Raw genomic sequence first — 27,609 nt, forward strand, 5'->3', positions numbered from 1 at the left:
GCAAAAGTTGTGGCGCATACCAATAAGTGTCTGAAAGAACTTGAAAGGAGAAATGATGATGAAATAAGAAAGAGAAAATGGCACAGATTACGGAAGTGTTGGCTATAGAGGGAAATGACTATACAATGTAAAAAGGTTTTATCAAGAAAGAAATAATGAACGTGAAGAAGAAATATATAAAGACTAAAGACAAAGGAGAAGAATATTACAAACGCCGATGTTACAGGTGCAATAGCCTGATTCATTTAGCTTCAAATGATAAACGCCCAGCCATAAAAGAGTTATGTACGAGATGTAATAGGAGAGGGCATCTCAATAAGTTTTGTAAAACTAAAAAGGAAAACATAAATTGTTTGAAGAACTATGTGAAAGTTCTGAAGAATGTACTTTTTCGGTGGAAGAGGTTGTTCATTGTGAGAACAAGAATGATGATGATGCTGACAAGGAAAGGCCCATGCCTATGGTAGAATTGAATAGTAAGAAACTGGAAATGGTAATTGATTCTGGTGCAAAATATACCTATTGCCAAACTATATGTTTGAGAAAATATTTGGAACCAGTGTAAACCTAAATGTGATTGACATAAACCCAGTGGCGTATGGAGGAAAGTGAATTGATCTTATTGAGTGGTTTTGGGCAGAAATTATATTTAAGGACAAGTCAGCAAAAGGAAAAGTATATGTTACAGTGAAATGAACGCAACCACTACTAAGCTGGTCTCACCAGGCTAGATTGAAGATTAAGTTGGATGTGGCTGTGGAGGAATCCATTTATGCGGTGGATCAGGCACTAGTAGCAGCACATTTAAAGACTTTTGATGATCATATAGTATTTAGAGAACAACTGGGTGTGTTAAAAGTTTTTCTCACAAAATTAGATTGACGCATGATGCAATACCTGTAGTACAAAAATTGAGACCAGTTCCATTGAATGTAAAGCCAGCTGTAAAGGAAGAACTTGAAAGATTGCTTAGTGATGGTGTGATTGAGAGAATAGAGTCTTCAGAATGGGTTTCACCTTTAGTGTTTGTTTTAACACAAAGGATAAGGGCAACACACAACTGAATGTAGTTCAAGAAAGGCAGTGGGGAAATCCCATACACGCAATAAAATAGCGCTAAGGGACAGTGACCAAGGAAATGCAGGGTAGATGTAGAAGACAGAAGGATAGATGGAAAACAACTTCCTGTCCCTGTCGAGTCCCAAGAGTTTGGGAAAGCTTTCCTTAGAGAGCGCTGGTGTAACACTTACAAAAAAGTGGACAGTAAAAGAATGCAAAGAGAAGCCATTTTTGAAAAACAGTAAAAACTTTCAGGTTGCTAGACTCCTGTATGTCCCAGGTCACTGAAAGCCTCACAAAGGAATGTGGGCAAAGGCAACAACGAACGGGTATAAACATAGAGTTTACACCTTGGACTGAGAAAACAACATCCGGTCCGGACTGTCTACTTTGGGTACATACTACTTTACTATCCTGTAAACAGGTCAGCTCTAGAGTTAAGATCTCAGAAAGAGGCTAAAGGTAAAGTTGTGGTGCTGTAACTCAATTTTCTACAACACGTACTCCCTAGTGGAGATGAGCCAGATTTCATCTGAAGACAAACACACATCCCAAGTGACCCCTCCTAGAGGAATATTAAATAATAGGAAGGGACGTGAGGCCATAATAAAAGACATATAGTTGGCTGTTCATGGTAAGGGTAGAGTAGGTCTTTGTTCTCCACCATGTAACAACTGCTGTCTACCAGTTTCAGTGGTGTGTATTTTGGTGTAACCACTTTCGTCAGGACAGTCTTCTTAAAAAAAGGGGAGAATACTTTGGTGATTCTCTATAATCAGTCACCGTGTTTCTGACACAGGGTTCATATTTTACCCTGCTTTATAGCACCAATGCAGGGAAGTTCAAGAGGAGAACCTATGGAAAAACAAAAGAATACACCATGGTCACTCCCCAAATCACTGCCATGCGCTCTGATGCTAGGGGACAACAGACCAAGTATCTGTGTCTCCTTTACAGGTCGAGGGAACTCAGACCAATCCATTATGCACATTCAGAGATACATGAAAGTACAAGCAGCACAGAGTACTGCATTGTAAAACCGTAAGTAGTGTCTTTGGTTATCACCAGTGTTTATTCACAGGTGATTAAACACTGTTTTCCAGACAGGAGACACGTCTCCACCCAGTAGGAAAACAGTACACTCACAGGTAGCCAAAAAGGGCGGGGGGGGCACCACACACACAGACTAAAAACACAAATTAAAAGGTACTGCAAGCCGTATACTGACCTTCTGGCTGCAGTGGGTGTGTTCTGTGGTTAGATTTGTATAGGGCAGAATACCAATGATAAATTCAGAGGTCCATGTCAGGGATGGTATTGCGAGTGATTCGCTGTAAGGAAGACAGAGCACAGTCATTTATATGGCTACCTGTCCGTGGTCCCTCCTACCCTCTGTTTCATCAATTACCAGGAGACAGATTGAAAACATAGAGATGGTTGCCAGCCGAAAATATGTGCTATAGGCATCTTGGAGATATATATCTATTATCACTATTATCACAGATGGGGGGGGTGCAATAATGCCGACATCACAGGGTTTAGTTGTACTTACGTTCACCTCGCGTATGGGAGCGGCGGCTCAAGACCCCGATCTTCTGAGGTCGCTGCGGCTGAACCAGAAGAGAAGTAAGGCAATCGCTGCGTCATGTATGCAAGTCACGTGTATGCTACTTGTGTCGCGTCGGGAGCGCCCGGGCCTGAAAGACGTGTCCAAGCAATGTGTAGCCCAAGAGGTGGAGCTGCCGATCAGGCAAGGTCAGGCTAAACGCCAACAGACCCAAGGAAACCATTTCAGCCAACTGTTGTATTAACATGAACTCCCTCTCAAAAGTGGGTGTGATGATAAGAGAACACCCTTTATTTGCTGCCAAGAACACTACAGTATCTAAGGTAGACACTCACAAACCATGGTGCCTATGGTGTTACCCCCATCAGGATACAGGTAAGGCAGAGTCAGGATAGATATTAGATAATACATTTTAATTATTGAAAATTAAAGGGGCGAATTCAGCCGCATATTGTCTTGGCGAAAAGACTGGCTGGTGCACTGATGCAATGGAAGAGAATCTTCCTATGTAATCTGCCAGAGTAGCGGTAGATAAATGCAATTTCTGCTACAAACTGGTGTCTGAAATTAGTCTGATAGGCACTCACCATCTATGATGTCTAAGGTGTTGCACAAATTGGTTCACGTGGGGAGATCACAAAAGGGCTGTTATATAAGAATGGGTGAGTCGAGCCTAAGGTGTACAGAGTGTACCTATAGAGATGGTACAGAGGCAGGTCTTGCCCACAGACAAAATTCCAAACCCAAGGTGCCAGGATCCTAAATAGGGGTCCGATTGAGGGATAGTCGAATGTTCATATCATGACAGAAAGAGCTTGCCTTGGAATAGATTCATTGAGGCCTGCTGTATCAGTCTTGAGGCGAAAAATCCATTTTGCTCTCTTTTTAGAAGCATACTGGCGATGTCGCCTCCTCTTCTGGGACACTTCACCCTTCAACAATATTCCATCTGATATCCTCAGGTTTATGTTTTAGTGCCAGGAAATGGGCAACCAGGGGTGCATTTTCCCACCTGGTCCTGATACAGGACATGCGTTCCTGTATCAGTTTTTTTTAATATCCTTTGGTGATACTGTACAAACCAAATGGAAAATTGAGATTGTGCATAGACCTTAGATGTGTCAATAAATGTGTGATTCCTGATAGGCACCCGTTACTAAATATTCCTGAAATGTTAGGTACCATTGGAAATGCTAAGATTATGAGTATGTTAGATCTAAGGTCAGCTTACCACCAAATAATGTTACATCCTATGTCAAGAGATATTACAGCATTCATTACCAGTGAAGGTTTGTTTCAGTGCAAAAGGATGCCTTTTGGTCTTGTATCTGTGGCATCAGTGTTCCAACGTGTGATGTATCATCTTTTTAATCAAATGCAAGGAATTTTGTGTTTTCAGGATGATGTCCTGATTTATGATAAAGATCAAATGGAACATGATGATAGATTATACAAGTTCAGTAGATCTACCATATCTTATTTGGGTCATGAAATATCAGAAAAATGAATTAGACCTAAACAGGATTTACTTAATAACATCCTGAATTTTCCTAGTCCAGAAAACAAAGAAAAACTTATTTCATTTTTAGGAATGGCTGAGTATTACGCAAAGTTTATTCCTGAACTAGTCAGTAAGACATTTCAAATGAGGAAGTTAGTAAAAAAAATGGGAGATTTGATTGGAATGAGTTAAGTGAAAATGAGTTCAACAATATCAAGTTAGATTTGAATGCTGCACCCAATCTTAAAGCTTTTAATCCAAACAATACTAGTAATATTACAACTGATGCCAGTAATCACGGTGTTGGTGCTGTTTTGTCGCAGATGGATGGTAGAAGTGAGTTTCCCATTGCGTTTGAGTGAAGAGTGCTAAAACAAGCTGAGACAAACTATTCCACAATTAAAAAGGAGTTGTTAGCTGTTAGGTCTGACCACACTCCCCTTAAGGAAATTCTCACTACTAAGGGACTTGACAAGACGTCATCCAGAATTAGGACATGGGAAGAAAGTCTACAATAATACAATTTTGATGTTGAATTTGTGCAAGGAGTAAAAAACAAATCAGCTGATTGTCTGTCAAGATTAACCAATGTGGTTGAAAGTGTGGATGATGAGCAGCAGAGTAATGATGAGGAGCACATTTTGAGTATATGCCAAGATATTGTATCTGAGGAGGCATGGCTGACAGCAATGAATCTAGATGCAACAGTCACTAAAGTGAGGGAATTACTAAAAAGTGGTATGAAGTGCAGTGAGATTAGGAAAGGTGTATTGCTGGATGCATTGAGACATGTATTTGATGAGTTACATTTACATGATGATTTGGTGTTAAGGAATGGAAAACTATTTCCTCCTGAAGGAGTGAGGAAGAAGATATTACAAATAGCTCATGAGGGACATAAAGGGATAACCAAAACTAAGCAGAGAGTTAGACACGATTATTAGTCACCTGCTGTTGATCTGGAAGTGGAAAGAATCATTTGTGATTGTTGTACCTGTGAATACTCAGCTAAGGGCTTTGTAGCTGAGTACAACCGCACTGAAAAAAAAAGGTCCGACTGTACAAAACAACAGAAAAATGCTACCACCAAAACGACAGAAAAATGCTACCACCAAAGGTTCGAACACCAAAAGTTCAAACATTTAGTGGTATCATTACAGATAAGTCAAAATAAATAAAAGACTGCGGGGGGTCCCCCGCAAGACCCAGCTCACTATACTGTGTGGCAAAGTGAGCAGGATGCTGCGATGGACACCCCCACAGCACACCCTAATAAAAAAATAATAATAAAAACAGGGGCTGCTTGGGTGTCCCCCGCAACACCCCGCTCACTATACTTCACAGTATAGTGAGCGGGGTTGTGGGGGACACCCCTGCAGCCCCCGTAGTATGGAAGTGTGTTTGCATGAGAAAGGTGCAAACTTTGGGTAGTTCGCACCTTTCTCATGTGAACTTTCCGGCCGCGGCAAAATCAGCCGCGGTCAGATCACTTAGAATCATGTAACCAGGAAGATTCCGATGACTATAACCTCAATTCCCACTATGCTGTGGGATCGTGTTGGATTAGATATTGTAGGTCCTGTAAGAAGTCAGGGCAATTTGAAATACTGCATAGTATTCATAGACATGTTGTCCAGGTGGGCAGAAATTGGGTGGGTGCAAAACATTTGCTCGAAAGATGTGATAGCGTTTTTGGATAACATTTTCAAACGTGAGGGATATCCAAACATGATTATTACTGACAACTTTGTACAATTCATGCCACAAAAGATGAGTTTGTTTCTTAAGGAGAATGAAGTTGAACACAGGACAAGCTCTATCTATCATCCCCAGACTAATGGAATTGTAGAAAGATTCAATAAGGTTATTATGAACAGCATCAGGTGTGCATTAAGTGACAATAACGATTACCATAGATGCTCATAGAGTTACTCTACATTCCACTATGGGGACTTTACCATTTGAGATATTAATGGGTAGGAAACCCAATACCAGGTTGTGTCCAGCATGGTTGGGCTGAACATGTGTTAAGAATGTTGATTGTGAAGAAGTGAGCAGAAAAGTGTTGCAGAGGCAGGAATATAATAAAGAGCGGTATGATGTGAGAAATGCAGTTAAGGAGTCCCAAATTAAACTTGGTGATTGGGTGAGAATGAAACTCCCAGGGGTCAACGCCAGAGGTTTTATCAAATGGTCTGATCCCATTCAAACAGTTAAAAGATTTCATGGTGCCATTAAGGTATCAGATGGGAGAGTGTGGAATCTCAATAGAGTATGTAAATGCTCAAAACAAGAGAATGATGGGAAAAGACAAGTTAAGGTTAGAAAGGAAGTGGAACAAAACAGAGACATTCAAGTTTGTAAGAATGATTGCAATACACATATATGTACAAGACCATTGTATCTGAAAGATTATGTAAATTGAAATTGTATCTCATGTTATTCTGTACATCTCCGTCAGGTACTGCATTGCATATCCAACTTTCTTTCAACTTGGTAAGTAATCTGAATACTTCAACATCAAGTGTACATTTTGCTGTACATATGTTAAATGTATTGTTGTGAATCACTGTAAAGAAGAAGGGAGGTGGGTAGTATTTTATTGTGTAAGTCATTAGTAATTCAATGGTGTTCTGTTTTACATTGTTATTCATATGTACAGATGGGCTATAGGTATGGAATGTAGAATGTACTGGGAAGCCAGGATACTAGAATGTTAGAATGTATTGTTTGTAGGAATGATACACAGGAAAGCATCAGTTATGAAGCTGTTTATGATGTGACCGGTGCGTTATTAATCCTATACTTAAATAAACATATAAAACTACAAAAGTGGTGTGAGAAGATATTTCAGGGTCCAAGTTTGCTAAAATGTGTCATGGAACATCCAGATTCTATACACACATATGTATATAATGACGGCACCACCTGCAGTCTATTCACTATCTGTAGCCAGCCTTATGATTACGTAGTCTACTTGCGTTACTGCATCTGTACAATTATAAAACAGCTTTGCATTTTCTTCAGTGCTTCTCCGCACGTGCAATCTTCATTTTGCTCATGAAATGTTGCTTAATTCTCTACTTTGCCATGAGATTCTATAAAGTCTATCTACTCTCTTCATTGGCATCTCTTCTCAGTGCGTCATTTCTGCTTCATGAGACGTCACCAGTCTTCTCTTTCATTCATCTTCACACTTCTTCCGGAACTTCCTTCAGAAGATTGTCATTTCTTCGTGGGGACATCATAAAGGGTTTTCTCGATTGGTACCTTGTTTCAAGGACTCTTCGTGGTATAGGTACCATCACTGGCGTTGCGCATGTTGCAATTTCCGGTTTCCAACATATAGGAAAATGAGGGTGGGACTTTTGTTAGAGGCACTTGGCTCCTCCTCCACACCCTAAACATTGGCACTGCAGCCGGAGGGAGGTAAATAACTGTCTGATTTCCCTCCACTGCTGTCTTCCCTATATTTTGAGTTCTATGATATCATATGATATGATATGTTATTTTTAACGCGCTTAATACCCAGAGGTTTCTAAGCATGGATCAAACCTGTATTGCACCGTGTATTCTTGCTTCCAAGGCGAGCATGTTGCCCCTGAGCTATCCTCCCGAGACTGGGAGACTGGGCTGATCCGGTCCTCTACATGGGCACAAATCCACTTTAGTGCATGAGGCCTTTATAGTAGGTTTGTTGGTTTCCTCCCCACCAACCCACATAGGTGTGTGTTTTATCCCTAAGGATGCACCCTGTATGATAGGGCTAGAGCCTGGGCTGGGAATAGCTTGTTTTAGCTCTTGTGTGAGCTCTAATAGGTCCTTTTTTATCCCTCTAACTATGTCACCCAGAATTGCAAAAGAGGTCTTAAAACTATTGTTTAATTGAATATAAACCATCTGTAAGGCGACTCCGTTTCCTACCTAGGACTTCCTCCAGTAAGTTTACATCAGTGGATACTGAAATGGAACTAATACCCCCATGTGTACCTTGAAACTCAATGCAGTCTTCTTCCACCTCTATAGTTCCCGTCTCCCACTGACCAGTGGGTATAGTTAGGGGGCCAAGCAAAGCTGTCACAGTCTCCAGCTCGCTAATACCTGCTGGCTGTCCCTTATCTATCAACCTCCATTGATCACTGTTTGTCAGTGGGTAAATCACTTGCAGAGCTATAGACACATCTGAAAAGAGACTAGCCAGTCCCGCGCCCACTATTAGAAACTGCTTTTATTGCCCTCTCTGTATCCAAGAGATGTTCCTGTATCTTGCCAGTTATTTGCTTTAGATAGGCATTCAATGTTGGTTGTGACCCTGTGACAATGTTTAACAGTCCCTGACTGTTCTAGGCATTCTGGGAATGTTTGCTCTTTTTCACTTTTCTTTCAACCAACTGCCCATCTTTCGCCTTGCGTTTTGCCATTATCTCAGTGGAAAGTACAGCAATTGCAATTCAAACATTGGAGAGCCCCAATTAAAAATTGTGAATCAGAATCAAAATGAAATGATTAAAATAAATCTCAAGAGCTAAAGGGCATCAAAGCTGCTAATAAAATTATGAAAACATACAAATACAAATTCAGAATGTATAAACTCAGTTGAGTGATCAAATCCTACAGCTAGTAGTAGTATAAAATTCTTCAGAGCACCATTCTGATTACATATTAAAGTTCATAGACAACTTTAAAAATCACAAAATGTCATGAGCTCATAGCATCATTTAGATACAATGATGAATTTAAAAACAAATAATAACTTTATAAAAGTCCAAGGCAAATTCCCTATGCAAGTTCCATGTCCGAATTCAGAACCATGTGCAAAGTCGCGGGTGCAACATTGTGCAAAATGGGCACAATATGTAGAATATACTAAAATTGCAGAGCAATTCTTTGTCAAAATAGTGGAGCCATCGGGTTTTTCAGATCAGTAGGGTCGTTAAAGTCATGTGTATCTATCTTCAGCCTTCAACCAAAACCTCAATGGTGTCTCAAATACAAAGTAGAGTGAAGCTGAGATCACCAACAGCATCACGTATAAACAGAGCGCTTTGGGCATGCCCATTTGGCTCAAGGGGCTGCCTTAGTCCAACCCCCCCAGATGCTCCAACCTTCACTTCTCACTTGCTGCCCCTCAAGCTCAGCACATCCAATGCGTCCTCCAGTACGTTCACCTCTCATGTAGAATATAACAAGCCCTTTTCTACCTTATTTTTCGTGTGGCATTTGTTAACACGCAAGCGCTCAAGAAAGACACTCGAAAGAGCCTTTCACTGCATAAAGTTACTTTCCATGTGAGTCACAACAAACAGTTAAACAGTTAAATCAGCTTACCACCGTTTTCACTTTGTTGATGCTAACAGGTCCATACAACTTCTATTGGTTATTTAGACTTTAGAGCTCAGCAGCAAAACCGTCTCCACTCTGAACACGGCCCCCCTGCAATCATGGGTGGGTGAAGTGGGCAGAGAAAGAAAAAGGTATGGGTCCGCACCTCCATTGCTTCTGACCACTGCAGACCACTTCTCAACACCACTTGCTGCACCGCACTGCCACACAGGACTGAAGCTTTAGCTTCTCTGCCAGGGTCAAGGAGCAGAATGGATTGCCTCTAACAACGATGAGGGTGGAATAAATCCTCTGTCCTCCGCTGCAGACCACTTCTCCACACTACTTAACCACTTTACTATATGTTTTCCCTCACAGTTGATGTTCCCCTCCATCAATACTCATTAATGATGGCATCAATTCAACCATTCCTTTACAATCTTGAGTATGCTGGAAAAAAAATGCGTCAGAAAATTGCCAAAAAGGCGATGAATAAAGAGAAAGTGGTGATGATCGCTCACAGGATCCACTTGTTATAGGTGCTCTCAATGTAAAGTAATGCCAATTTAGGTGGAGAACAATTACTGCTGAAAAAGCTCTGGCTACTTGGCCTACATAGCTTAAGAAGAACCTCCACCACCATTTGTGACCCAGCAGCAAGACTTAAGGGCAACCTGCCTTGCAAGATCTGTGTTGGGAATGCTCATGATGCAGATGCACAAAGCTATTTCAACAGTTTGCCCTCATGTTCCTAGTAAAGAGTAAGAATTGCATATATCTGTCTGATCTGTGCCAGTCTTGCACTATAGCCTTTTATGTGTTTCTTCAATGCCACTGTGATATCATGGGTTCATACACTATATATATTTTGATTTATTGAACAATGTATTGTTCTTTTTTTCATTCTAAACTATTCCATCTTCTGTTTTGAGAGTCAACAAAATTATATTTTGCAATTACCAGCTAGGCCTAAATGAGCATCCTATCTTGTTTTTTTTCTCAAAGGCACGTGTATAATTTTATAATATAATTTTAAAAATATTGGACTGTGACTCCTTTACTCACAAAGTGTTTTGATATTTCTATTTATTCTATCTATGACTTGTTTCTTTGAAGTTATGCCACACAAGATAAATTCAAGTATTCTATTCATTAAAGAAAACGATTTCTCTAACTTTTACACAGATGGTACAGGCTTGTGGCCTATCGAGCGTTTCCCCAGTGGACTCATGGAAGACTACGATTCTGCATTCAACTTGTCATACCTGTGTGTGTCGTTCACGCCATACCTAAACAATGTATCAGTGCCTCTGGATAATAAACTGGATTTTTTATAGACAGTACCACTACCAGATCATTATAATTTGTAGTTTGTATATACCATCAAAACCTTTTTTTCAAAAATACAGTTTTTATTAAAATATGTTAATATCAATTAAACTAATACCTTAAAATGTCTTACTTTCTAATGATTTCAAGTTAGTGTATCTCATTTCAAGTTTTTAGTTTTACTAACAACTTTAAAGATTTTCTCATATGTTCTCAGACAACATACAACAAAGCACAAACCCTAAAGTCATAATAGGAAATATTCAGCACTTGCTTTAAGGGGGTTGCATTTCTTATTCTTATTATCTCTTCACATGTTTTAAGTATTCTCAATTTCATTTGATTGTATTTTGGAAGACACAAGTTTTTTATTAAATTCTAACAATCCTTACACTTTCACAGCCATAGGAAATAAAAGCAATGAAGTAATACGATGACAAGTGTATGACAGGGTGTGTCCAAGTAACCAACATCACCAAGTCTACTAATGAAAATGTTATGCTTTACCAGGAACATCAACAAATGTGATTGGGACTGCCCTGAATAAGTTACCAATAGTAATCACACTCGTTCATAGTCTGTCCACACTCTTCCTCTTATCAATGCACTGTTAACAGTTTGTCCATGCCTTTTCGTTTGGGTTGTGTTTTGGGGAAGCAAATCCACCACAGTGGAAGTGAATGTACAATGCAACATGTTCTTGCATCTATCAACACTTGGCTACACCAGACCCGGTGTCTCCATACTCCCCCATCCCTGCAATCAAGATATCTTTGTGTCCTTTGACAAGGTGCCGAGCCTATTCCACTCACTACGTCCAGATCCATCCCCCCTCCCTTATCAAAGGCTCTTCTCACTTGGGCCATGCACTCGTAATGGAGATTGGTGGGTGTGCACACACAAGTTGACGAATACCACATATAACCCAAAGATGTTTTTGTCCTTGAGACCATTGGCCACATGGCCAACGCAAGACATGGTGTCTCCATACTCCCCTCTGAAGACTCTGTCCCTGCAATCAAGATATCTGTGTGTCTTTTGACCAGGTGCTGGGCCTATTGTGCTCACGTCCTACTTATCCAACCCCTTCCCTTATCAAAGGCACCTCTCAGTTAGGCCATGCACTTGCTATGATGATGGGTGGATGGGAATGTGCAAGGTGCCAAATACCAGGTACAACTCAAAGGGGTCTTTCGCCTGGGGACCATTGGGTTGTGTTTTGGGCAAGCAGGTCCACCAGAGTGTAAGGGGTCTTTTGCCTGGGGCCCATTGGGTTGTGTTTTGGGCAAGCAGGTTCACCAGATAGTAAGTGAAAGTGCAATGTAACATGTTCTTGCATCTATCAACACTTGGCTACCTCAGATCTAGTGTCTCTATACTCCCCTTTGAAGACCCCCGTTCCTGCAATAAACATATCTGTGTGTCCTTTGACAAGGTGGAAGGCCTATCTTGCTCACTATCGCTACATCAAGATCCATTCACCCTCCCTTATCAAAGGGAGTTCTTGTGTCATGTACTTGCAAGGGGGTTGGGTGGGTGAGCACATACTAGGTGCCAAATACCATGTACAACTCAAAGGTGTCTATCCCCTGGGGACCATAGGCCATGTAACCACCCCAGACTTGGTGTCTCCATACTCCCCTTTGAAGCCCCCCGTCTCTGCAATCAACATATCTGTGTATTCTTTGACAAGGTGGCAGGCCTATTGCACTCAATTTGTCCAGACCCGTCACCTCTCCCTTATCAAAGGAACTTTTCGCGTGGGCCATGTGCTCACAATGGGGATAGGTGGCTCTGCACGCACAAGGTGACAAATACCATGTACAAGTCAAAGGTATTTTTGCCTAGGGACATTGGCGATATGGCCACTCTAGATGCATTGTCTCCATACACCCCTTTGAAGACCCCCCATCTGGGCAATCAAGATATCTGTTTGTCCTTTGAAAAGGTGCCAGGCTTATTGGGCGCGCTATGTCCAGATCCATCCACCCTCCCTTACCAGTGGCTGTTCTCACTTGGGCAATGCACTTGTAATGTTCATTGGCATGTGTCTATGTTCTTTCATGAAATTTGAGATCATCAATCCTTCACCTCCCTCAATTTTTACTCATACTCAAACATGGCTAACTCCCGGCAGCCCATACAAATAAGACCAATGAAATGTAAGGGCAATCCTTCCACGTGACAATTTAAAATGCACACCCACTTTTCAAAGTGTTTATAAAGGACTTCAAATACTTAGCAAGAAAACATCTCTACCATCTACTACAGATATCATAATTGCACAGCTTGTTTTCTTTGTTGCTGAATATCCTCATAGATTTTCCCAATTGCAGGTAATGTAACTCTTGATTATTACAATGTTCTTGTTTTCAACTTTGTACATTTAGAGTGTGTTTTAGCAAATTTGAATCAAAATATTGTTTTAGTTTATCTCAATTACTTCTCCATTATCAACCTTTCAATGTACATGATATATGATAGGTTAGTTATAACATGCTTAATACCCAGAGGTTTCTAAGAGCGCACCAGGGATCAAACATGTGTTGCTTTGTGTCGTCTTGCTTTCAAGGCGAGCAAGTTGCCTCTGAGCTACCCTCCCAAGACAAATGTATTATTGTATGTCGAAGTACTACATTACATTATATACATTATAGCGTCTTTTTTAATATGTAATGTTTTGTCATCGCTCTTATCTTTTTGTGGTATCATGGATGATCAAAGTACCTGAAATACTTTTCTTCACATGACAGAGCATTGACATATAAGAAGGTTGGTAGCTTGGCAGGTCACATATGCTTACAGGGCAGTTACCAAACTCTAAAGCGCATTAGAGTATCCCTAGTATCAGCCATGATAAGATGTCTGGTACAGTGCTTCACATTTTCTGAAAGAATATGTTGTTGATACAAACATTCCAGTATCCGAGATTGACAGCAGAGCCAAGGATGTCTTGGAGGATGTGGGGGTGAATCAATTCTGTGTCTGCAGCATGCACTTCATTGAACATATGTATGAAACATCAAAGTTCACTAAAATCGGTCACCCCGGACTCACTCGTTAATTAATCTCCAATGCTTTTACAACTGTTTTTCATCACACCGAGAGTTAGGTGATTAGTAACCATGAATGATTATTGTATGTTGTATGTTTGTATATACAGATATATATATATTTATAAATATTACACGGCCACGATAGTGGCCGTGTAGTTATGGTTAAGTTGCTGTTTCCATAGGAAGAACATTTTTTGGGTGGCTTATAACTCTGCTCCCCCTGGACGAATCCACACCAAACTTTGCAAAAAAAAAGTGTATGGGCCACTGTGAATGATTTTGCAAATTCTGGTGATGTTTGGTCCAGGGGGGGAAAAGTTATGGGGGTGTCCCAAAATGTCATTTTTTCCCATAGACTGAATGGGTGAAAAACTTTGCGCACGTCTACAACCCAAACCGCTGGATGGATTTTCAGCAAATTTGCGGCAGGAGATTTGTCCTGAAAGCATGCTTTTGTAAATTTGGTGCCAATCTGTCCAGTAGTTTTCTTTAAAACAACCAAAAAGTAAGTCTGAAAAAATTAGTGATATCTATGTCGGCTCTGCGGACACACTTCCCTGTTTGCTCCGCGGACAACATACCGATTGGCTAAGGGGCTCGCGTCATGACCCCGGTCACGCAACGTGTCTTGCGATTGGCTAGAGTGAGGCGTGATGTGTGTCATATTGTTTGGATGCACCCAACATCTTGGATATGCCGACAGCGCAGCGCCGACCAGAGGCAAAATGCTGTTTCGGGGAATGTTTTGGTGTATCAGAGTGCTTGGGGAGGTTCAGCGAGTAAGAGATGGGTGAAATACTGTATTTGTGTAGGCGGCAGGTGCTAATGATGCATTCCCCATGCCCGCCCTATCCGGCAGGTTTGTAATTACTGAAAATGAGGGGTCTCATAAGGATAGTACTTCTGTCCGGGCTGTGCGCCGGCAAGTTGAAACTGTTCTAAGGACACGGGTTGTGTTAGCGAATATTAAAATTGAGTACATGCCGTAGTTAAAATTTTTGTTTCTATGGGTGTGGTACTGACTTATTAGCCGCCATGGGTGTGATATGCTGCGGTGGTTGTTGCCAGGACCTAGAGTCTTTGGTGCATGGCTGAACCAAGACCAAAGTTGTAAGTATTGCACTTATAAGCCACAATGGGTGTGATATACTCCAGTGGTTGTGGCCAGGACCTAGAGTCTTGGGGGCATGGCCAAAGGCCATGCCCCCAAGACCAAAGTTATAAGCAGTGAAGTTATAAGCCACCATGGTTTTGATATGCTGCGGTGGTTGTGGGTAGGACCTACAGTCTTGGTTGCATGGCCGGAGGGTGTAGGCCATAGGTTATACATCCAAGACTCTAGGCCGTGCCCACAGCCACTGCACCATATTACAACCATAGATCAGACGTAGAGATGTATGTATGAAATATGTGAAATTATACTTACTGTTTAATTTGTTGAGATTTGATATATATTTCTTACATGACTTTAGTACTTGGAGGAAATATTCTTTTTCAATTTCTGTGATAAAAGAAAAGAGCATGTTAGTGTTTGTATTTTATAAAGACTTAATACATTGTATAATAGACATTTTAGCTCTTTTTTACCCTCATATTTAGTTTACAAACCAGTGTACTGTGCATTTTGCTCAGTTTCTGTGTTTGTTTTTCAAATCATTGCGTCTGGGGGAAAAAATCCTTGTCAGATTAAAAAAAAACTTTCTTTGCTATGCTACAAACTATTTCTTTGTTTCCTTTGAGTGTTCACTTGTTGTTTCAGATTAATATTCTGTATGTTGGCTTGTTGCAGATTTTTTTAAATAGTTAGATACCTGTTGGCGTATTCTAACTGTGTATTTTGTGTTACAAATCAGTGGTATTCATTTATCTGTGTGGTTGTTATACAATCTTGGGCAGTTAGATACCTGTTGGTGTATTCTAACTGTTTATAGTCTTTTAATTGAATTTTTGTTAATGTTGACATACACATTAGTTATTAAATGTTGGCCTTAAGAAGAATAAATGCGCCTTTGTAAGATTTGCTGGTAATCACTGCTTTAGAGTAATGCTACTATCATTAGATTTGAACCATCCACATTTCTTTTTAATATATGCAGTGTGGTGACCTGCATTGGTTTTGGCTCCTGAGTGGTAGATTATACCTATTGTTGTGAAGGTTTTCTTACCAAGTGACACTTGACCGTGTGTGAATCCAGTCAGCTTGCAGTTGTTTTTGGTACCATTTGCATTGTAACGTAGAAGCATTCGTATTATGTAGTTACCATTTGTTTGTATCATTAAGGTGGAGCGATTATCTGAATTGCAGATAGTACATAATCTGCCATGGTTTGCATTTTGTAGAAGTTGCTGAAATGGAATGGATTCACAATTAGATATGGATACATACACACATTGCTCATTAGGGATTTGTTCCTGTGTCACATTGTTACAGAGAGTGCATGTATGTTTCCACATGTATGAAATCTGGAAGATTTCATTTATAGGTATGTTTTTGTTTTCGAGTACTTGTAGTAAGTACATTAGAAATTCCTGTGGATCTTCTTGTGAGTTTATTGTGAATCTCACCATTCCAGCACAGTAGTCCAATTCTTGTCTTATTCCGTGAACACTATACGTATTGTCAGGATTGTTTGTTGCGTTTCTATGAAGGACTAACATTTGCAAACAAAATTGGTCTCTACTGTCTAAGTAAATGTTGTTAAGAATTGGTGGCAATTGAAATAGAATATTCATTGCTACATTTGCGTAGCAACTTACACCAGTTTCATTTGAAAATTTGAATGGACCAGATAGTTCTGTGTCTGAGTGATTTTTTCAAAGTTTCTGTTCCTTCTTTGAAGAAGTACCTGATTTACTTTCACTAATAGGGTTGTCTTTACTTGTGGTAATTGATGAAGTATTAGCTTCTTTTGCTTTCTTTGAAGGATTTGCAGTCAGATCCTGTTGCATTTCTGTTTGAATTAGTTTTCTTTTACAACGTTTTCCTTTTTCTGGAACAGGATATGACTTCAGATGGGGGGTGTACCGTGAACCCAGTCTATTGTATTCTAAAATGCAAGGAATATCAGCGTTTACTTTACTTGCATCAAAGTTGATTAGAAATAGACTGTCAAGTGTACCTAAGCGTGATAGTGCTACGTAGCTCATGCCTTAAAGACTGTGTTTCCAATATCTATCAATGCTTTTTCTAGGGTAAGATCTTGGAATTTATAATTGGTGACTGTATATGCAATAGTTAGAGGAAATTGTTCTCTACGTACATACATGTCTTTGAAGAGAAGGAATCGAGCTGTTGAGCGCCCTATCCTTTTTACTTCTGAAAGTTTGTCAAAGAGAATATTGACAAACTGAATGTTGTTGTCACGTGGGTATGTTTGAAAGCCAACAACTGTACCCAGTGCCCCATTAACTAGTCCTTGCTCCACGTCAAGGTTACGTTTAAGCATTACTCTACAATTTAAGGATCATTTTAATATTTTTTCCAACCCAGCTCTGTTAGAGATTGAATGTTCTAAGGTATTTAGTCTTGTTGTGGCTTGCTGACAGATGGGTAGTGTCATACCATGTACGTCCAATTTGTCTGTGGAGCAAATTTCAATTATTGGTTGCATTTCTTTTTTTAACATTGTTTCATTTAATTTGGAACAACTTGCAAGAGTTGGCATTAAGGCCATACAATTAACATTTTTGTTGCCAAAGGTTGACATTTCCTATGCTGCCAACCGTTTTACAGCAGAGTTTGTGTCCTAAGGTTTTAAAAATAGGTTCGCCTTTCACTGGTGTCAATTGTAGAAGATCTCTGAAAACGATAATTTGTTTTCCTGCAAATAATTCTTTGTAGTTAGTTTTAAGTACTTCTTGCAATCTGAGGTAAATCAAAGCCAACATTAGGTTGGAGTCCATGCTCACTTCATCTATTAGTAGCATTTTCATTTGTTTTAATACTCTGCGTAGTTCCATTGCAGCTTCTGTAGAAAGTTTGTAATAGTCTCATTTGTTTTGGTGTTCTACTGGAAGGAGTAGTAATCGGTGTAGAGTGACACCACCTATGTTGTAGGCAGCTAAACCTGTGGGGGCAGTTACAACAGCTGACAGTTTGTTGTTTCTCAATTGTTGCAGGAACTTGCTGATGATTTTGATTAAGAATGTTATGCCTGAACCAGCTTCACCACTGACATAAAGCAGTATAGGTTTGTAATTTTGACAGGTACATTCTTTATATTCGTGTTGTACACCATGTGCAATTTCTTTTGTTACTTCTTCAAAAATGGTGTGCTGGTCTTTGTTAAGTTTTGATTGTAGTACAGCTAAGTCTTCTGTATCTTCTTCATAGTGACACATGGTGTTTTCCACTTCTGTCATAGCTAATTCTGCCTAATTTGCTATTAGTGGCTATCCTAGTGGTTCTTGAATTCCTGTTGCAGAAGGTTGACTACTGTCAGAAGTGCCCTTATCTAGTTGGGCCTGGAGTTCTTCTTTGTGTTGCTGTTCATTGTGCAACATTGCTTTGTACTGTGTATAGTTCACATCAGTGATTGCGCTTTCATTTGCTTTAAAATCGTCTTCATAGCAGTCATAGTTATCTAGTATCTCTTCCTCTTTTCTCCATGGTTTAAAAAGTTGTAGCAAGGACATTTAATATAGTTCTTTCTGTTGAGGAGTTTTTAATGACAATTTGACATGATTAATTAAGCTTTGTTTGGTAAGTTTCACTAAGCTAAGCTGCCTTCACAATCTGTCACTCTATATCCTCCTTTGCTTTCATCAGGTTTTATATTATTTTTGTATGCAAAGTTTTGGGCTATGTGGTATAGACACATGGTTTCCAAAGTGGTACTCCTGTTCGGGTATTATGTGTCTAGTAAATTGTTTTTTAAAATGTCTTGGCTGTTGGGATCATTTTTGGCTATTGTTTCTATGTCCTCATATGATTTGAGAACTCTTTTTCTAGATTTAGCAGGACCTAGACTTAGCCATACTATATTTTCAGATTTTCCATACAAAGCAGTACCGGTTAAACAATCTGCAGCTTCATAGGTGCCACACTCTCTATGAGAGAGCATTTTTATGCCTAGCCTGTACAATTTCTGAGATAGTGTTTTGTCTGATGATAGGTCATTCCAGAGGTCTTGCAGCTCTGTGTTTTCTGCTTTTGTTAAGTAGGCTGTGACATATCGTGCAACTGCAGTGGAATTGTCTGCAATGTACTGCACATCTATGTTTGCATTCCATAAAATGGCAATGATTGCATTGTAATCATTGATATATTGTGATTCTTCTGTTCTTTTTATGTAATACGTGTTCTTAGGTGATTTACCTTTAACACTATGTCGAACTGAAGACATGAAGTTGTTCACTTCACCTGTTTCTATAACTAGCTTAGGGAAACCAAAGCGGCATTTGGTGTAGTATTTCCCTTTTGTTTTTGTATTTGCGACAACAATATTTGCCACATTTGTGTCTTTGAAATTGTACAATATGTCCATGAAGGTCACTATGTGTCCTTTGTGAAGGGATTTCACAAGGACATATTTTTGGATGAACTGTAAAACAGTGGCATCACGGTCCTGACCAAATTTAGGTGCACCGTTAATCCATAAAATCATGTGGATATGTGGTGCTCCTCTGGCTTGGTATTCTTTTCTCCAAAAGAAGTGTTGCACTTCTCTGAGGAGAAGAACTGTTTTATTACAAGTAAAGAGTAGCATAGCAATGAAACAATGGTTGAAATATCTTGAAACATTAACAGGATCTAGAGAAAAAAGTTCTTCAGGTGTTAGTATATCTATGTTGGTTTTGTTGTTGTTTGATATGCATAGGAAAACATGTAAATCTTCCCATGCATATTCTGCACAACTTAATGTAACAAACCAAGTGGGTGGTCCAAGGTTTCTGATCATACAACATACATCTCTGTGCCGACGGAACCAGTATTCTTTCGCACCACGCATGTTTGCAAACAGATTTGTTATGCTTAATTGTAAAACCTCATCTTTTTCTTGCACTTTTTTGTATTAATTGCGTAGCTGACATATTTTGAAAGTGGGTTCCAGATTTCAATATGTGTGCAACTCCGTAACATAGGGTTGCTAGTTCACTTTCAAAGAGTAGGTGGCATATGTATTCCACATTTTGTCTAAATGTGGGATCTTCAGAATACATTGGTAGTGAGTGGCATTCTGATGCTGTTATCTGAGTGGGTCTATCATCATATCTTCCTCCTTTGCTAGTAGGAAATAGCAGTGGAAAAGCACGTGCTTCTATACTTGTTTCCCATATGCTCATTGGTGACCCTTTGGTTTGTCACATTTGGAAAGTTTCTATGCATCATCTATGCTCTCATTAGACTGCAATGGATGAATTGTATAATGGTCCAAAAGAGTGGATACAGCAGCAGGATCCAGAAGTTCAAATCGACCAGTTTCTGATGACTCTTGAATTATTTCAGTTGTTTCCCTTAAGCTTTCTTCAATATTTATTTCTTTGTAGTATTCATTATTGTCTTTCAGATATTGCAAGGCTTGTCTAACTTTATGGAAGTCCATGAGTTGTTGCCAAATTGTTTTGTCTTTTGTTGGTACACTATTTACTAAGACAATTAAAGAATGCTCTATTGGACGTTGCACTCCTAGAGTGTGCACATTTTCTGTCAGATCTAATAGCAAATAAACTACTTTGCCACAAATGCCTTTCGGCAAATCAGAGGGAGGTAATTTTGCTGTTTTTGGTTGAAGGCGTACTATTGCTTGAAATGGGTGTACTGTTTGAATCATGATGCTCTCATACAAATTGAGTTGTTGCAGGGATTTTGGTAGTGGAAATAATTCCAAATTATTTGTGATAGCACGTGAAGGAGTTTGGTTGTTGTCAAGTTTTGTATTGCAGTAACTGCAACATATTAGGGGTTCACTTATTTGGTATTTGTTTTCTGCTAAAAGGTAGAGAGCTAATTCAAAGCATTTGGAATCTTCATTGTCTTCTATTTTGTATGTTACATCTATAGTTTTTGTGTTACTTTTGTAAAAAGTTCTGCGGCAACACACACACACATGGCTTGGTACTTCAGCGGATGTACTTTTACATTTTAGGATTTCTTTTTCGTATGTGTGTAATAGAAGGTTGAAATGTCCAGAATTGTTGCTAGTCTGTTCTAAAACTATTGCATTTTGTAAGTGGCTTTCACTTCCAAAATATTTTCTCTGGATACGGTCGATTTCTTCTTGAAGGGATTTGGGTGTACCATGCAGAGGAGCGTTATTTAAATTGGCTAGTTCTAAAGCTGGACTTTTAGCATAGTACAGTTTATACACTAGATTTCTTACATTTGAATGATGTGTTGATATCATTTTGATATCATGGAAGGTGCTTTTGCAAATAGGTCCTGAAATGCAGGCTAATTAATGTCCTTATAGTCCTGTGTATTTGCGCACTGGACAGGTATCCATATTTTGCAGCACTTTCATTTTCATTTTGTGTTTACCTTTCACATACTGATTGAGGAACTGACGTAAAGATTTGAAAGATTTTTTAGGAATGTTACACATTGACGTGCATGGCCATTTGTATACTGGACGGTCTGGTTCAGTCGAATGGAGAGGTAATTCTGAGTTTTCTGGTGATACTTTTGTAAGCAGTGTTTCTTGTTCCATGATGGTATTATTGATTTGTTCATATCCTCGTCCACTGCTATGGACGGCAATTGTGTTTGCTTGATTTTGTTTGTATGCTTCTTCATTAAAATATGGTTCTGCGGTCGTTGTGTGGCTCCATTCACCTCCACAAATATTTAAGAAGTTATTTTTGTTGACATTCCGTTTATTGAGAAGTTTCTTTTGTAGTTTAGTACTTAGTTTTGTTAGCGGTTTCATCCTGTTTAACACTAAAATAAATAACTTCCTTTCTAGAAGGATTGCACTGTCTACGAGAGCTTCTAGGATTAATTTTCTACGGTAGATTTTAAGGGTTGAGGATGATTTCGCTCCTCTTCTTATTAGATTCTGAAGGACTCTGTGGCAGAACTTTTTTTGCTAAAATACTTCTTTTACTATGGTTTCTTGCTAGTATATCAGGATTTATCGGAGTAGTGTTAGCGGTACTGGTAGCCGAATTCTTGTAAAGCATTTTCTGTTTCGTGCCACATTTTGATAGAGGAGGCAAAGTTTCTGTAGTTGAAGCTTCCTTTGTTTCGCTAAATGACTGCATTAGCTGTTTTGTTTCAACGTTTTGTACAAACTCTGGTAGAGATGGATGCTTACTTTGGACACTTTTATTTGCATTTGCTATATTTCTGCGTTCCTTTCTATGGACTTGCTTTTTGGTAGGCATTCTTTGGGGTCTGTTGAAAAAAAGAAGGTATGGGTTGGTCTGTTTAACAATGTATGTGTGCTGTGTGCATGCATGTATGAGTTTGATGGGGAAGATGTTTGTGGTGGTGTGTGAATGTGCATTGGGCAGTTACAATGAGTTGGGAAGGCTATTTTTCAGTTTGTATGTTACTACACTGTGCTTCGGATGATAGAAGAAAGTGAGCTCGTGGTGAGGAGAAGCATTAATAGTAAACGTAATGGTATAAAATTAAAACAGCTCTTTGTTTTGTAGTACTAACATTCTAAGGCTTGTGTATGTTATTTGTGTTCCAAAAACACGGGGATTTGTGTGCCATTCTGCCTGTTAATCTTTGTTTAATAAATGGGGATTTGTGGGCAGAATGATTCAGAAATAGATGTTTTTTTTGGTGCGCAAATTGCATAAATAACCCACACAGTCTCTTTGCGGAACAGTTAGGATATAAAGGTAGTACTGTACTTACTTTTTTTTTGTGGAATGACCAGGTTTCTTTGGATATGTTGTTTATAGTGTAGATGCTGTTGATTTTCAGGAGAGTGGTCTTCACTGCAATTGTAAAAGGAAGAAGTTAGTAATGTTGTGTGTTTAAAGCAGTGATGTTAATGTACACGTTCTTTTTTCAGCTTTCGTGCGAGTATTCTCATTTGATATCTCAACACAGTGTATGGGTGCATTTCATTTGACTATGTGCAGCCTTTATATGTTATTTGCAGTATGTTAGTTGAACCTGCTTCGCAAATGAGTACAATTTTAAGTTCATGAAATTCCCTTGTTTTTTTTCAGCTGTGTTGTACATAGCAGAGAGGTTTGGAAGTGATAGGTCATTATAGTAGATGGGAAAAATTTGATATTATAAGTAGGAATGCGAAATATCGGGAGCACCTGAGAGGGAGCTGTCACCACAGCAATCAGGAATGTTTATTTTTCTCATACGATCTCATTGGAAGTAGCATTAATTTAGGCGGAAGACAGTAAAAAATGGTGACATTTTTTAATGGAAAATCGATTTTCACGCGTAAATAGTGAGGGTTGGTACGTATGTATAGGTTATGCAGGAGATAGTAAGAAGTAGTGTGATTTTTCCATATAAAATCAGAAGTCTTGCGCTTAAAGCGGGAGCGTTGGTATGTATGTATTGGCTATGCAGATTTAGTGGTATTAATTTGTTTCAATGTAATCATATGAGTTGCACATGTACGCTGAATAAAATATGCATACCTGTACTTTTTTATCATGCATGTGCATATGCATGGAGCTGTAAGTAGAAATCCTCGACACTTGCACAGTAGTTTTTGTAGTAGGTGCTTTGCAATGATCTGAGACTTGTATTCAGAGTGATCAACAGTACATTTGAAGTGTGGAACTCTGATGACGGAGTTAGATGTAGAGGTCTTGGATGTGATTGGTGGATGGTTGTGTGACTACTTAGCTGTGCCCAATGAGGGAATGGATTTGCAAGTGATGTGGAAAGGGTACAAGGGCTGGCTAAGAGTTAAGTGCTGCACGGACAGCGCGCTTGTCCGCGGGTAGGGTGTGCCACATATGGGGTTTTACAGCAAATCCAGCATGGAAAGGGGACTGTAGGCATCAGCCAATCAGATGTTGACATTGTTGATGTGTGTAGAAAGAGAGTGTGTGTAGTGAAGATGGCAGAGGTGGAGACATTCAGGGTGTTGGTGCTCGGAGATATTTTTGTCCATGGTTTACAGCACTATTCAGAATGTAGGCATATGGCAACCAATTTCGATGTAAGAGGAGTGGAGAAGGTTTGGAGTGCTGAAACTGATTGCAATGTAGAGCTAATTCTGCAAGTTTGTAGAGATATGCATAGGATGACCAGTCCCCATGTGGTAGTTTTGCACTATGGTGCTTGCCATTTGGGCTACGTGAGTTCACCTACTTTGTTGGGAGATTTGGAACAGTTGGTTCAAGCAGTCATTAACATCTTTCCAACTGCGAAAGTAATTTTTTTCTGGCTTACTCCCTAGAGCAAAATGGGACAACAGTTCTGCTTTTTGTCCTGATCAAAGTATTGGTAGGTGTGCCATCAATCACAGCATGCGTGCTTTCATGTTAAGAGCTGGTATGTTTTTTTCTGCAGCCACGAGAACATTGTTTCCAGTAATGCGGCTTATTTTGAAGCAGATGGTGTTTCTTTATCTTTTTTGGGAAATGCCATGTTCTTTTTCAATGTAAGGCTTGTTTTGGAGAAGGTTATGTGATGATTGTAGGAGTAAACTAAGAAGAAAAAAAAACACAAAAAATACAAAATAACAGGTGTTTGTCAGGCATCTGCAAAAAAAAAAGAAAAAAAACAGCTCTTTTCAGAGCCCACCTTAAAGGGGAAAAGGGGAATACTATTTAAATGTACAGTCGTCATGCTCAGATCCTCTACATGTCCGCGGACATGGCAGTAGTCTGCAGGCAGCGCGTAAGGGGATTCTGGGGTGGAGAGGCATGCAAATGAGAATGGGCAGAGCTAGGGATTGGTCAGTAAAGTTCAGTGGGTGTGTTGTGAACGGTGAGATTTAGTGAGAACGTCTTTTTCCTGAGAGAAGAACAGACAGGAAAGGGCAGGTGGAGCGAGAAAGATGTAGGGTGGGCCTTATTTATTTAGGTAACAGTTCTTCTGGTGCTCCATGACCCTAGTCTCGAAAGCACTTCGAAGACTCTCCCCCCTGCAGAGTACATACACAATATTGTGACCCTCGAAATGTAAGGGTCAACAGCATCGCAAATGGCCTGTGAGGCAGCTGGAGGGATGCGCTCTCCCACAAGAGTGTCTCTTGTGGTGAGAGGATCGGACTCTGAGGATGCTGCCACTTTGCGAATGTCCGCACCGTGGAACAAAGTTAGGTGTCGCTTCATGGTTGTCGTACCAAAGCTGTACACACCAGGTCTCCCATGACTCAGCACAAACTTGCACTGTTTACAGGTGATCAGGTTCGCATGTGATTTTGGTACATTACCAAAAATGGTATACAACCGCCACACCCACGACTCCCGGCGAGTGCTGGTAGTAGGGAGTTCTCTTCATCCTCTTCTTCCTCGTTCTCTACATCCACACGCATATTTCCCTCTGCAGGTCCTTGGGGAGGTGGTGGCGGTGGAGGGTTTGGGGTGGTGCTGAGGCTGATTCAGCAACAGCAGCCATGAATGATATTAGGGTGGTGAGATAATCTCTGCTACAGCTCTAAAGGCAGCAAAACTCAATCAACAATCACCAGAAGTACAATGAAGATGAGCTCGGGGGTATGGCCTTTTATTGGGGTGGAGGGATGCGCCTCGTGACCATATCGATCATTCAAAAGCGTTGAAAAAGTTCCAAACAATATGCTGAAATCTAGGGCCATTGTATGGGACATGTGAAATGGTGATCTTGTGTTGTAAAATAATTTGCCATGTCTGCATAAGTTCTTTTGAAATGTTGCAGACAAAGTGCGCAAATTAGGACACACACTCAGCGTGGGTGCGGTCACATGAAGGTGTCGTGAACACATCCGCGAAGGAAATGGGTGCCCGCAGGACACCAAATGCACAGGAATGGTTGTGCGCATGCGCACGGGTGTTCTAGGGACAGTGTTCCGGTCCTGAAACTAATTAAACGTGCAACACAAGTGAGATGGACAGTTACGGATAGGCGCGATGTTCGCAAGATTTACGGGTGTGGTGCGCATGTGTTTAGAAGTTCTGCATGTATGAAATGTGTGAAATTATACTTACTGTTTAATTTGTTGAGATTTGATATATTTCTTACATGACTTTAGTACTTGGAGGAAATATTCTTTTTCAATTTCTGTGATAAAAGAAAAGAGCATGTTAGTGTTTGTATTTTATAAAGACTTAATACATTGTATAATAGACATTTTAGCTCTTTTTTACCCTCATATTTAGTTTACAAACCAGTGTACTGTGCATTTTGCTCAGTTTCTGTGTTTGTTTTTCAAATCATTGCGTCTGGGGGAAAAAATCCTTGTCAGATTAAAAAAAAACTTTCTTTGCTATGCTACAAACTATTTCTTTGTTTCCTTTGAGTGTTCACTTGTTGTTTCAGATTAATATTCTGTATGTTGGCTTGTTGCAGATTTTTTAAACGGTTAGATACCTGTTGGCGTATTCTAACTGTGTATTTTGTGTTACAAATCAGTGGTATTCATTTATCTGTGTGGTTGTTATACAATCTTGGGCAGTTAGATACCTGTTGGTGTATTCTAACTGTTTATAGTCTTTTAATTGAATTTTTGTTAATGTTGACATACACATTAGTTATTAAATGTTGGCCTTAAGAAGAATAAATACGCATTTGTAAGATTTGCTGGTAATCACTGCTTTAGAGTAATGCTACTATCATTAGATTTGAACCATCCACATTTCTTTTTAATATATGCAGTGTGGTGACCTGCATTGGTTGTGGCTCCTGAGTGGTAGATTATACCTATTGTTGTGAAGGTTTTCTTACCAAGTGACACTTGACCGTGTGTGAATCCAGTCAGCTTGCAGTTGTTTTTGGTACCATTTGCATTGTAACGTAGAAGCATTCGTATTATGTAGTTACTATTTGTTTGTATCATTAAGGTGGAGCGATTATCTGAATTGCAGATAGTACATAATCTGCCATGGTTTGCATTTTGTAGAAGTTGCTGAAATGGAATGGATTCACAATTAGATATGGATACATACACACATTGCTCATTAGGGATTTGTTCCTGTGTCACATTGTTACAGAGAGTGCATGTATGTTTCCACATGTATGAAATCTGGAAGATTTCATTTATAGGTATGTTTTTGTTTTCGAGTACTTGTAGTAAGTACATTAGAAATTCCTGTGGATCTTCTTGTGAGTTTATAGTGAATCTCACCATTCCAGCACAGTAGTCCAATTCTTGTCTTATTCCGTGAACACTATACGTGTTGTCAGGATTGTTTGTTGCGTTTCTATGAAGGACTAACATTTGCAAACAAAATTGGTCTCTACTGTCTAAGTAAATGTTGTTAAGAATTGGTGGCAATTGAAATAGAATATTCATTGCTACATTTGCGTAGCAACTTAAACCAGTTTCATTTGAAAATTTGAATCGACCAGATAGTTCTGTGTCTGAGTGATTTTTTCAGAGTTTCTGTTCCTTCTTTGAAGAAGTACCTGATTTACTTTCACTAATAGGGTTGTCTTTACTTGTGGTAATTGATGAAGTATTAGCTTCTTTTGCTTTCTTTGAAGGATTTGCAGTCAGATCCTGTTGCATTTCTGTTTGAATTAGTTTTCTTTTACAACGTTTTCCTTTTTCTGGAACAGGATATGACTTCAGATGGGGGGTGTACAGTGAACGCAGTCTATTGTATTCTAAAATGCAAGGAATATCAGCGTTTACTTTACTTGCATCAAAGTTGATTAGAAATAGACCGTCAAGTGTACCTAAGCGTGATAGTGC

This window comes from Ambystoma mexicanum, chromosome 12 (assembly GCF_040938575.1).
Source record: "Ambystoma mexicanum isolate Mex_15411 chromosome 12, UKY_AmexF1_1, whole genome shotgun sequence".
NCBI classification, from domain to species: domain Eukaryota; kingdom Metazoa; phylum Chordata; class Amphibia; order Caudata; family Ambystomatidae; genus Ambystoma; species Ambystoma mexicanum.